Source organism: Ostrea edulis, chromosome 9, assembly GCF_947568905.1.
Source record: "Ostrea edulis chromosome 9, xbOstEdul1.1, whole genome shotgun sequence".
In the NCBI taxonomy this organism is placed as follows: Eukaryota; Metazoa; Mollusca; class Bivalvia; order Ostreida; family Ostreidae; genus Ostrea; species Ostrea edulis.
Window position 1 is genome coordinate 49,297,376 of NC_079172.1, and position 14,281 is coordinate 49,311,656.

A 14,281-nucleotide genomic window follows, 5' to 3' on the forward strand; every position below is an offset into this window, starting at 1 on the left:
CCCCAACTCGCGAGAGTCTTTGAGAATTATTTTCACCCTACCCATATTTTTTTTTAACGGTATCGACTAAAGACTCCACTTTGGTTTGTTTATTGTGAATGACGATCATTTGTATCGATTTCAAACCTAATAATGTTAGCCTTTTGTTGGCCTCTAGTTTTACTTTCAAATACAGATATCCGTATATTATGAGTTCAGCCCCACCGAGCATTTAAACATTTGTTATTCCTTAAAGCCACTTGCTACAAACAATTTTCTTAATACAGAATCTGATTTATTTCAATGATTTTTCAATTAAGCCCAAAACAGTTGAAAAAATTTGTACAGTTATTTAGGTAGGGGTAATATAATTCAACTTTAGAACATATTGTAAAATTTACTAGTCCCTTTTAAAAAAGACTTTTATATTTGTACTTGCAACAAATCTCAGCCACAAATAGGTATCATCCCGTACATCCATTTTTTTGTTTGTATCAAGTGTCCTAATGGGATTAATGATACCTGAAAAGTAGGTCACGTTTGACATACAATGTAAGATATTAATTTCATGAAGCTAATGAAAGGAAAGTGCATTTAAGGAAAGGCCATGCTTTTACGTATCCGGTTTTAAATTTTAAACACCAACTAGAAAGTTCCGGTTTTAACTTCTTTGTCTGATGTTTGTAGTTTACGAGAACTGTACGAGTCAAATTTAGCATTCAAATGTGAATCTTCAGATATATTTACCTTGAATTATTATAGTGGCAAGTCCTCACTAGCCCCAATGGTACAAAGCGATATAATATCTACACTGATCTCTAAAAGGCTCAATATATAGCTTGCAATCTAAGCCTGAACAAGTTAAAAATCATACATAGGCGTGACCCTCACAGTGGAATTCAAACTGTTTTTAGTGAGTTTGTGTTTGGTTCAAAGAAACCCAGAATTATAAAGCCTCAGAAAATCATCAGCAAAGTTGTTTAATATTTGAACTCTTCTTCATAAGTACTTTCAAGAAACAAAATTATTTGTACATGAATTGTATGTTACACTATATTTACTTTTTCTATAAGTATGAGATAGCATGTATGTATTTTTATGTATGATATGATTGATAGCCAAAAAAAAAAAAGAAAAAAAAAAGGGGGACAAGAAAAATAACACACACGCAAAATTGTGAGAAAAAGGAACTCCTCGTGTTCTAATTGTCTGGTAGGACAAAATTTTCAGTATGTTTTACACACATATATATATATTGTTATATTCTGTTAATCTTGAATTTAAGACTGTATTTGCTGTTACAATTTACTATTTTCAAAGTGTGCAAAGAATAATTTTTTTTATTGTAAAACTTAAATTAAAAAATGGGGGGGGGGGTACGTATTCAAGAGAGCATTTTGCAAAATATCTCTGGTCAACTATGGTAAAATATGGTTTTTTGTTAACCTTAGATATAATTCTGAGTATTTTTAAAGAAAAACTGGCATGTGTAAACATTTTAGAATTTGAGAATTTTTCAAAATTGCGATATTCTGTGATTTTTTGCTGAAGGACGTGAGCAGATTAAACAGCAATTGTGTATGTTTTCAATTGAATATCTTTAAAAATTCTCTCAGTAAATGAATATCTATTCGTTTTTATATATTATAGCTTAATATGATGTTATTTGGTACATAAGTTAATAAAACATGAGATCATGCATCCTTGTGTTAAAATTTGGCTTTTGCATTTGGGGGTATATGTGCTCTGTAGCACATAGTATAAAAATAAACCTGCAAAGGTATGTCTAATATGGGTTTTTTAGTTAGTTCATGAGTTGTTAAAGTTATTTAAATGAAAAAATATTTTGATTGACAGAAATTTCTAATAGTATTTACCTACCTTAAGTTATTGTGCACGCGGACAAGCAAAATATGACATTCTACAACCATTCGTAAATAGCGATTGTCCAATATTATGAAAATAAGATTTTTTAAAATCGATAATTATCTAGCTACCATAAAATTAATTCAAAATGAATTTAGGACAGAGGCGTTTCCAAAAAAAAAATTCTTTATTATTTTCGATTGCTCTGGATGACGTATGCTGAGATACGAAAGTGCTCAACACTTATCATAAAGGATCCCACTACCCCGAGCCCGGTCTAATCTAACTATTAAATTAACAATTTCTCGTAAAATAAAGGTATCTATTTTATAGGACAAAGTAAATCCTACTTTATGTGACCACATTTTCTAAATCAAAACAAGTCGCTATTTTGACATTCATAGAGATAAAAGATTTTGAAATATTATTGAAGATAAGAAGAAAATACTTTTTGAATGTGTGTTACATGCAGAGACAATTTCTCTCTCGCATTGTTACTATGGATGCCAAATGCCTTATAGACAGTGTTATTATGTCACAAAGTTTAAAAGTTCCTCCATACAGTACATTAGCATTATTTTGATTTTATTACGGTGAATGGCAATTATTACAGATTATTTATATTCAAAAACATTTTATCACAATTGATGAATTCACTTATACTTTTATAATATAACTTCATTAGGCCAACCCGTTGTTACTATGGAACACTAAAATACTGTACATCACAATTTGTCTGTACTTATTTGTATGTGTACTAATCATTTATGTTATGCCTGAAAAGGTCCTGGTTTGGAAATATACCTATCTATTCACATAGAAGATACGGTGAGAATAACACCAGTCTAAAATTTAAAGAATGAATAATCAAACGAAAAACTAGTTGAATAGAAAAAAGCTTAATGATGTAATTTAGTTGCATATATTGTTCATACAATTCTAAATCATTTTCGTTGCTTTTAAACAATTTTGCACAAACAGAGTTCCATTTTTGTGTGTGTGTGTCATGTGACTTTTATCCGTAATTATATGGTGTCACCGACATCTGGCGCTCAAGAGTTTTTTTTTTCCAGCGCTCATACACCAGTATCGGACAACCACCACCAGCGTGTACCGCTCAACTGTGTACATGTAAGGGTCGCACACGCAGCTCGATTCAAGGAAAGGCTCGCCATATGGGGAAGGGAGACCCCCCCCCCCCCCAACACACACAAGGTGTATACTTTCCTAGGACATCTAGTAAAATTAATTATTCTACATGGAGAAGTTTAAGTTTATTCTTGTCAAATGACAAAAATTCTAATGAACACTAAGATGAAACAAATCCTTACAAATTAAAGACGGAATAGGTTTGATTATGCAAAGTGAAGATAACGAACAGTGATCAATCTCATAACTCGTATAAGCAATACAAAATAGATAGTTGGGCAAACACGGACCCCTGGACACATCCTAGGAGGAGTAAGCATCCCCTGTTGACCGGTCACACCCTTCGAGAGCCCTATATCCTGATCAGGTTATCTCGCATAATGTTTTGGCATGTAGAATTATTGCACATTTTTCAAAGCTAATAGTAGAGTATAGGGTGATTTATTTATTGACAAAAGAAGTATGACATCTCTTACACAAATACTGTAGATGATAATAGTTACTACGATTTTTAAGCATATTTTATGTATCCTTATTATACCCCCCGCAACAAGTTGTGTGTGTGTGTGTGGGGGGGGGGGTATACTGGAATCGGGTTGTCCGTCTGTCTGTCCGTCCGTCCGTCTGTAGACGCAATGGTTTCCGGGCTCTAAAGCATTATCCTTTCCACCTACCGTCATCATATCATACATATGGACTATCCATGGGATGAAGATGTTCCCTATCGATTTTAAGGTCAAAGGTCAAGCGCAAAGCGCACTGGACATCGAAGTAGCAATATGGTTTCCGGGCTCTAAAGCGTTATCCTTTCCACCTACAGTCACCATATCATACATATGGACTACCCATGGGATGAAGATGTTCCCTATCGATTTTGGGGTCAAAAGGTCAAAGGTCACGCGCACTGGACATCGAAGTAGCAATATGGTTTCCATTTAAATTCTTTAATGGCTTTTTTCATCGCATGGGGATGCTGTGTTCCTAGATACCTTTTGGATCATAATACTGCAGATTTACCTATTACCAACACCCTTTGGGAGATTGGGGTAAGCGGGGGGGGGGGGGGGGGGGGTATTCTTAGTGAGCATTGCTCACAGTACCTCTTGTTTTATTAGTAAATCAAATTAATATTCAATTTTGTTGAAATATTTGCTCTACTTAATCGATTATAAAAATTATCGGCAAACATTTAAAACACTAAAGTAAGTCAAAGTATCAAAGATATTCCCTTTTTTTCACAATAAATCATAGTTTCAAACTACATGTTTATCATAATACTTATCATTTCCATTAGTGGAACTCTTCAAATTAAAGGCGCGTAAAGTTGTGCTACCGGGACAACATACGTAAACATTACTTAGGCATACGTAATATAAATTATGGTATCGAATACATATTATAACCGACTGCAAACCACGACACTGATTAAAATTCTAAAGGCAAAAGGAATTGATTATTCTTACAAGAAAACAGACGAACTTATTAAACTATGTGAAGGAGTGCAGGTACTAAATCTGCCAAATCTGACCGATATAAAGCATCAGTCGCAAGAAGAACTGTGAAGGGAAAAACCAATTCATGCACATCCGACACAATAACTTTTCTTGTAATTAATAGGATTCATATGTTATTAAGATTATTCTGTCAGATTATGAAGACATTCTATTTTATACAATTTGGGCAGGTTCATATGGCATGAACTTTGTAATCGTTAATGCCCCCCCCCCCCCCCCTCTCTCTCATTTTCAAATATATTAGTATAAGTTATATACTTGCCAAACTGCATTTTTTAAGACGTTTATAACACTAATTAACACAACAAATGCGTTTCTAAACTGCATCTAAGCTATTTTGAAAATTACAAAATATTGATTGACTTAGGACAGAGAACATCGTTGTTTGGAATTTTTATAATAGGTGTAGTGGAGTTTAAAAAAAGCATGTGACATCCTTGATAAACTAGTGTTAGTATATTTTTAAAATACAGTTTGACCAATGGCTATTTTATTTAAAAGTTCACCATGTACTTTAACTTAAAAAGGGGGGGGGGGGGGGTTGCTATGAACGTTTCGTTTATGTCCCAGTAATCTCGCACTTGCTCGCGAGACTTGTGCATTTTCTTACCAATGACGCACAAGAGTAATCAAAGCGCGATAACTCTAATGTGCTGGTAATGAGAAGTATTACAGTAAATGAAAGCTTCGTAGTATTTTCTCAAGTATAGTTTACTTTAGCTTTTTATACCCCCCGCAACAAGTTGTGGGGGGGGGGGGGGGTATACTGGAATCGGGTTGTCCGTCTGTCTGTCCGTCCGTCCGTCTGTAGACGCAATGGTTTCCGGACTCTAAAGCATTATCCTTTCCACCTACCGTCACCATATCATATATATGGACTACCCATGGGATGAAGATGTTCCCTATCGATTTTGGGGTCAAAAGGTCAAGTGCACTGAACATCGAAGTAGCAATATGGTTTCCGGGCTCTAAAGCGTTATCCTTTCCACCTACAGTCACCATATCATACATATGGACTACCCATGGGATAAAGATGTTCCCTATCGATTTTGAGGTCAAAGGTCAAGCGCACTGGACATCGAAGTAGCAATATGGTTTCCGGGCTCTAAAGCGTTATCCTTTCCACCTACAGTCACCATATCATACATATGGACTACCCATGGGATGAAGATGTTCCCTATCGATTTTGGGGTCCAAAGGTCAAGCGCACTGGACATCGAAGTAGCAATATGGCTCGGTTTGTCATGCCATTTGTTTTTTACACTCAGAAAAGAGGTAGTTTATACCTATTACCAACATCTTTTGGGAGATTGGGGTAAGCAGGGGGTATTCTTAGTGAGCATTGCTCACAGTACCTCTTGTTTGAAATTAAAAATGAATCGCGTAAAATATATTTTTTAAATTAATGTATGGAGAGATGCGTCTATTCTTAGTTTCAGCCTACTTTTAAATGAACTTTAAATTTGTTACCGACTTCTCGTGTCAACCACATACGTAACAGACACGAAATACGAACTTGATCCATATAAGATTTAAACGAGATCAATGGCACAAAGGTGGAAATATCTGTTTTATAAGTATGCCATTGACACGTGTTTTACATTTCTGACAATAGGCCTTCAGCTATTCAAAATTAAGGTATCATCTCTAACATTTACAGATGACTGTGTTATCAAATTACACAAGTGTCGAACATTCAACGTAATTTGTTCAGCGTCTCAATATCACTCGTCAACTTTTTTCACTCATTCTATATAATTGCATATCTACGGAAGCCTTTGAGAGATATTGACTTACTTGGATGGCTTATTTGTTATTTCTCAAAGTACCTTTTTCTTATGCAGTGTAAGTTGTGTAGAGTGCACAGAATTACGCAACGGTTTTACATTTTTCTTTATAAATGCAGGCACGCAACATCATTTTTGAAAGTTGGGAGTGGAGCAGCCGGAGAAGATGACTTCACGATTATCTAAAAATATTTACAAGCAATAATTGAAAGAAAAAATAAAACCCTGGAAAATGTTCTTTCGCAAAACTTCAAAAATTTCAAATCGTCCGGGATAAGGGGTTAGGGATGTTTAAGTGTTCGTCCTAGGGTGGATTGATTGATTGTGTTTTGTTTAACGTCCTTCTCGAGAATTTTTCACTCACTGAGACTTCACCAAGACGGGTGATGGGCTTCAAATGTCGGCCTATGCTCGGCGCTTACGGCCATTGAGCAGTGAGGGTTCTTTAGCGTGCCACACCAAATGTGACACGGGACATTCGTTTTTAAGGCCCTCTTCGAGGACCCGTGACATTCACACCTGATGCCTAACGTTTGGCACTACCTTTTTAACGGCTTAGGTCTGTCGCATCCAGGATTCGAACCCCGACCTTCCGCATACGGGGTGAACGCTCTACCTCTAGACCACCGCAGATGGAGCAAAGAAAGGGGGTTAAATTACATGGATACATAATATGATTTAATCTTTTAAAATTCTTCTCAAGAATTTATGATTATTCATATCAATATGCAAGCGTTCTAATGTAGTGCAGATTCATATTTGATTAATGCATGACCCCCAGGACTATGATGGGCTAAAATAGAGATTCAAAGTTTAACAGAATATACAAGTATGAAGAAATGATTTTTAATTTTCAAGAAAGCTAATCATATTAATACACAAACATTCCCAAGTTGTATGAATTCAAGTTTTTTTTAAAAATATAGACCATGGGGTTAGGGTAGGGCTAGAATCGGGATCAATTTTTAAATGATACATGCATCATGGGCCCCATTTGGCTTAAATGGGGTCATATTATGGGTTGAAAAATTTGGTGGGAGGAAAGAGCGTATTTTTTTTTTAAAAACCTTCTGATAAAAATAAGACGGGGTTGACTCAGGTGAGTGTTGTCCTCGACTAGGGTTTTTTAAGATCGCGATTTCAAGGGCATGGGCCTTCCCAATTCGGAAAAATAGCGACATCTGCTTGAAATTGGGAAAAAATATTCCATACAAAAAAGTATGGATAAAATCAAACCAGAGCATTAAAGTATGATTGGACTCCTTCTGACTTGCAATTTGGTCAAAGCTGACCTCATTCAAATAATCAGAGGCCAAAAAATTAGGTTTACTTAACAATTTATTAACAATTGTAATATGTGGGCCTGTGAAGAAGATTTTTTAACTAAAAGGCTACCCTGCTGTGATTTCTTTTCATTGCGTGGGAATTTAAAAGCAAAAATTTGGAGAGAGAAAATACCTGCTTTTTTTTAAACATATGGAATGGGGCATTATTTCAGCCCCCTACAGAGTGTTGTCCTCAATAGGCTCATGGACCTTTCAATTTAGTTTGCTTTTCCCTTACTATTTGATTTTTTTTAAATTTCAACTTGTCGCAATTGCTTTCTGCTACTTGAACGCATAACCTTATCATGTTACATATTGTATTACTTTATGATATTAGTTTACATATTATAATTAACTGCGTAAAACAATCTATCTTTGAGGACGCTATTTATAAAATGGTAAAACAGAAAAGTTTACTACAACTTCCAAAAATGTAATCACTTGTAGTATTAAAGTATTCATTTTTAAAAATCTGTATCTGTTATCGTACGAATTTGGTTGGTTGTATATTGTTTAACGTCCCGTTCGAAAAATTTTCACCCACATGGAGACGTCACTATCGTCGGTGAAGGGCTGCAAAATTTAGGCCTAGACTCGGCGTTCATGGCCTTGGAGCAGTGAGGGATCCATCGTGCCGCACCTGCTGTGACACGGGGCCTCGGTTTTTACGATCTCATCCGAAGCACCGCCCCATTTAGTCGCCTCTTACGACATACAAGGGGGTACTGAGGACCTACTCTAACCCGGATCCTCACGGGCTGTCCGTCTGACGTAATAGACGTTAAACCCGGCTTGATTGCTTCGTGTCGATGATTCGTCGTGTCTTATGTGCTGGAATTTCTGTTAGTTGGAGATCATTTTTTGAACGCTGGTTCCGTATGAGAGAAACGAGCCCGCAACAAACCGGAGTGGACAGAACCGCTGAGAGGATGATATATTAGTATCAACCTACATTTCATAAAAAAAAATTCAGATGTAAATATGAAGTAGCTTTTTTCTAATAATGTCTCCCCTTTCCAGGAAGGTAACATATTGTTTAAGTGTGAATTCTTCTTCCGCTTCCCATACAAAGTTTGTCCGGACCATAACTTTTTGTCTTTTTACAGAGGCCTTTGAGATAAGGCATTGTGTCGCGTACCATTTTGATGACCTTTGATGTAAATATCAATTAATAGAATTTTGGGTTTTTTTGTTTTTTGTTTTGTTCGAACCATAAATGTTGTGTCTTTTGATATACATATGTAGGCTTTAGATATTTGGTATACCACGATAAGACAGCATGTATTAATGTCGCGTGCCATTTTGTATATCCTTTGACCTTTTACGTAAAGGTCAAGTAATAGAAATATTGGGCATTTTTGATGTCCAAATCATACCTTTTTGTCTTTTGACAAAGGTCTTTGATATATGGGTATACCATGATACGACCGTGTCACATGCCATTTTTAATTAAGAAATAAGATATCATTTTTGAATGTTGTTGGGATATGACATGAATTTGGGCACGTGATCAAATCCTATAACGCCCGAAGGGCGTTATAGTATATATGATCACGTACCAACTTCATGTCATATCCCAATAACATTCAAAAATGATATTTTATTTCTTATATTTATATTTTCTATTTTGATTTGTGTTCTTACCGAGTTTCAATGATTATGTAGCAGATGACCAAAATAACGATCGTAGAACACAAAATATAGTTCGTTAGAGTTTTATCGAATAAAAAATTAAAAACAATATAAAAGAGAATATAAGATAGAGATATTTAATTGAAAATGTTAAAAAAAAAAGACGAAACATGTGTAAAATAAAGGTAATTTAGAACGTAAAGTTAACTGAAATGACAAGAAGAGCGGAGTAAACTACATCCGTGATGTGATTTAGTCGCGATCAGCGATGGAGAAACTGGTGTCGGTCTAGCTTACTAAGTTGAAAACGCTTGTTGATCACAGATTTTGACAGAAATTCAAAGGATCTGAGAGAATTGATGGTGGATATGATGGGTCAAGTTAACGTTAAGCTCTTAGTCAGGTTTTTGGAACGAAACAACGGTATGTTCATCGTTAGGACTCGTGGTAAACGTAGCCATGCAGGAGACGATTCAAGACAGTAGGACAGATTTAGACAAAGTGCAGGTAGGTTGCGTCTTTTATTTACCTTCAGTGTGTGTAAAAGAAAATAAAAACGAACTGACGGAGTTTTTGTTCACTTGAGAAATTTCTGTTGTAGGATTTTGTTGAAGACTCGCACCGGTACCCTGACCTGAACATCTAAATTTTTCGAGCCTCAAAACCAGCCTCGCTTATGATCATGCCGAGTCATAGCCGTGATGGAAGTTGCCAGGAAACAACAGGTTAACTTATCATCATAAAGTAAATAGGCTTATAACTCTGTCTACATGTCTTCGCTTCCAATATCATAGAACTTTATAAAATCGCCATGCAGAAGTTGAAGATGGTATTTAAAACTGTATAAAATGAAACAACAGAATGATATGTTTAATGTTTCTCTTTTATAAATTGATGAAATTCTTGTTTGTTTACAAAATAAAAGCTGTATAAATATCCTGCTGCGTTTGTTTCTGTTATGATATCATTGCAGTGGCGGATCCAGGTTTTACGAAGGGGGTGGGGGTGAAAGTCAAGTATTAGTCAAAACACTCAGCCATTTAGGGTGCCAATCTGGAATTTTACTCGCACTATTTCTATTATTTAAATTTGTGGCGAGAGTGGGGGGGGGGGGGGTGTCTAAATCCCCCACTGCATTGCATAAGCAAGAACCCAGGTCAAAATACAGGAACTGACTTTTGAAGCGGTGATTGTATTCATACGCAAGAACAAACTGATCACGTGACCAAATTCATGTCATACGAAACTGAACATCGATTTCATTAGTACTGTCATATAAGGAAGTGCATTGGCAAATGTAAATATTGACCTTTATCATTTATGTAAAGGTCAAATAATAGAATTTTTTTGGCCATTTTCGTTTTCCGGACCATAACGTTTTTTGATATAGCCCTTTGGCATTTGGTATGTTGATAAGTTTAATTTACTGCCATATGTTCGCAACACTATTCCTTAGTTGAAGCACACATACATATAGATGGTTATTGTGTACCGTATCTTCCACTTTGAAGATCAGTCTACAGCTGTTATACAGCTGTTGAGTGTCAAGACTCATACAAATAACGTAATTGTTATTACATGCATGTCTGTCATTAATTACACAGATTTTATATTCAATCCTGTTTAATGTATTCCTTTTAAATAACATGTAGACGTCATAACAAGTAAGTCAATGTCTTTTCAAGGCTTCCATACTACTTCATGTTTGATATCTATGACATTAAATGATATTTTACAAATACCCAAGACAATTGTAATGTTAAACCGATACGTGATCCCCAGTATAACGAAGGACAATGTGTAGAAAATGACGTCTGGTATTTCGTTAAAGGACTGAATTTCTGCAGTACTGCCCAGTACCAGTCAGAATTCTATACCGCTTTTGGGGCTCACTTTTCGCGCTGCACCTGAACCAAAAACTAGACTGTTGTAAAGGGCAAGATATTGGTGTCTCGTTCTACAATCAAAGCAAGACATTGTATATCTGTATTACATGTAAAACAAAAAGTAATTTAGATATGCATGTATTATTTTCAGATCTATTTCATTTACCAATTCAATATTTCGTGGTATCCTCGTAGACTTTATGCGGTTATAATTTTTCATATTAAATGAGAAATTTTAAAACAGTTATTAAATATGATTAATGATGTTCTCCAGTACACCAGGGGCTTGATTGAGGTGATAATACGAGTTAACAAATTAGACACGACTTAAATGCTTAAGGCTCATGTTGAACCTCCTCCAGTTAAAGTCCTGTAACGTTGCCTTGGGACCTGAATGATTGAATGCTACTGCCAATGTTATTGCAAAGCAAGATTGATGACCTTGTCATGTTATACTAGATATGGAAAATCGAAGCGTTTCTACTTGCAACTAACCGCAGACAGTGCGGCGGGCCGTTAACTATATCCTTCTGACAGCATTACGGATCCTCCAGCGCGATCACTCCTATAATTCTGAGCACTTTGTGAAGGATTAGTTGCTACCTATTTGAACAGTTCATGTTGGTTTCGGCCTGGGATCGAACCGGGCTTCCTCTAAACGAAATAATCGCGCTATTCATATTTGTTGATATCCAACAAAAGGGATTTTACCACGGTTATTGCAAAGATCAAAGTATATGGGGGAAATTCTTACCATTTTATTCATGAGCTCGATATCAGGAGTCCCGAGGGGATCCGGGTTAGAATAGGTCCTCAGTACCCCTTGCTTGTCGTAAGAGGCGACTAAATGGGACAGTCTTTCGGATGAGACCGTAAAAACCGAGGTCGCATGTCACAGCAGGTGTGGCACGATAAAAATCCCTTTCTGTTCAAAGGCCGTAAGCGCCGAGCATGGGCCTAAATTTTGCAGACCTTCACCGGCCATGGTGACGTCTCCATATGAGGGGCGTTACTAAAACACGGAACGGAAAACATGGTATGCAATAATGTTACGAGGTCAGCATTTTGCAAATTAAAAGGTTCATCATGAACAAGGAAAGCAGAATTACAGAGAAAGCGGGAAGTCATCTACAGAACCCACCGTTTCATATACTTCATACTAATGCATATGTATTTTAAAATCATTAACTTACCTTGAAGAATATTAATAAAGAACAAAATAATAGAAAAATAACCTGTCCATTATACTAAAAAACACTTGAATTTTTTAATTTTGTATCTAATGAATACACCCCCACCCCCCTCTAAAACAACATGGTAAAAGCTAAAATAATTTTTTTTCAACAATTTCCTCGAACTAAACTTTAAATCGAACTTGCTTTCATTCGTACTTTAGTTCTACACCTGGTATATTACATGAATGCATTTATGAAATACATCAAATTTTGAAGCGAACGAGTACGGTGTGTTGAAAAGGTTTGCTTCATTTGGGATGAATATATGTGAAAGTTCGTACGTTTAGCCTACCGATATCCTGCGGATTAGTGTTGAACCCGAGGAGATAGATTGAAACAGAACCAATGAAAACTAAGGTGAAGTTTACGATCCATAGTATGAGAAATTAACAGATATGAAATAGCTAAAAGACTAACAGAGAATTTATGCTTGAATGGAATTGAAAGGTAATCTCAATTATTAATCTAATATTAAGTTACAATTATTTAGTTTAGAAATAAACTGCTAGAAGTCCGCACTATTTAGGATTGGAATGCTGCGGTCACAAAGCCTCTGTTGGTTAAAAAAATAATATATCAAACACAAGATGTTTAACTTGCTGACTTAATAAGATCATGAATTGTCGTTGTTACATACTTATATACATACCACACTCCCTGTGGTAAGTACAGATGACATTTTGCCACCGGGGGGGGGGGGGGGCATATAAAGTATGTTCTTTCCATTCTTTACCCATAGGTGACGCTGCTCTCTTACACATCTGTCAATACCGACATTTCAAAATTCTTGTAAGATGCTTTCTAATTTCTTATACGAACGTTTAACTTCGCTTAATCAATTTATGATGCAGAATTTTAAGATAAAATTGTTTTACCGCTTGTAAACAAATTCCCAAATTTGTTATTTTAATCATAACAAAGTATTGTCCTACTATTTTTGGTGTTATCTTAGCTACATTAATCATTCTAATTCTTAAATTTTCTGTTTCGTTTTCCGTTCCGCATTTTAGCAACACCGCCATATGAGTGAAAAATTCTTGAGAGGGAAGTTAAACAATATTGAATCAAATGATATCAGGTGATCTTAAAGGATCGGAAACTGTCATGACGTCAGTGACCTAATTCGTAGCTATATAGGAAAAAGATAAGCTGTATATTTCTGAGTTTAGTAGAATAGATTGATTGATTGTATCTTGCTTAACGTCTCACTCGAGAATTTTTTCACTCATATGGAGTCCTCACCAAGACCGGTGAAGGGCTTCAAATTTAGGCCTATGCTCAGCGCTTACGGCCATTGAGCAGTGAGGGTTCTTTAGCGTGCCACACCTACTGTGACACGGGTCATCCGTTTTTAAGGTCATCTCCGAGGACCCGTGACATTCACACCTGATGCCGAGCGTTTGGCACTACCTGTTTTATCGACTTTGGTCTGTCGCGGCTGGGATTCGAACCCCGGCTTTCCGCATGCGGGGCGAACGCTCTAACCTCTCGGCCACCGCGGCGGTAAATATAATTCTTGTTTTTGTGTATATTGCAGGATAACCTCCTTGATCTCTAAATGTTATTTCAAATATAAAAGCCTCGGATAACGCCTCGAACCTCGGAGGTTATCCTGCAATATACACGAAAACGCGAGCATTATTTCTTAATTGAACTCTAAATACGAAGTAACTTCGTCTAATTTTACTAAATAAGGCGATGGTATGGATACAAATCGTAATTATATTTCATCCAATAAAATACAATATCCAATATAGTGATGACAAAGTTTACAAACAAGAAATAGCACACCTCCATCACAATTTTTAAAAGTGTAAATAAAATATTTGGAAACCCAAAGTTATTTATGATTCATATTAAATTCGGTTTTCTTACTGAATTCTAATTTGTAGAAAGGAATTAATGTTG

The 14,281-nt window shown here is 36.0% G+C and overlaps 1 long non-coding RNA gene across 1 annotated transcript; it reads left to right on the forward strand.

The window, feature by feature from the left end:
* Positions 1-9,507: 9,507 nt before the first annotated feature.
* LOC130050210 (uncharacterized) lies at positions 9,508-10,189 on the forward strand. Its single transcript, XR_008798629.1, has 2 exons — positions 9,508-9,759; positions 9,854-10,189. It is a non-coding gene; the product is annotated as an uncharacterized LOC130050210 (long non-coding RNA).
* Positions 10,190-14,281: the final 4,092 nt, after the last annotated feature.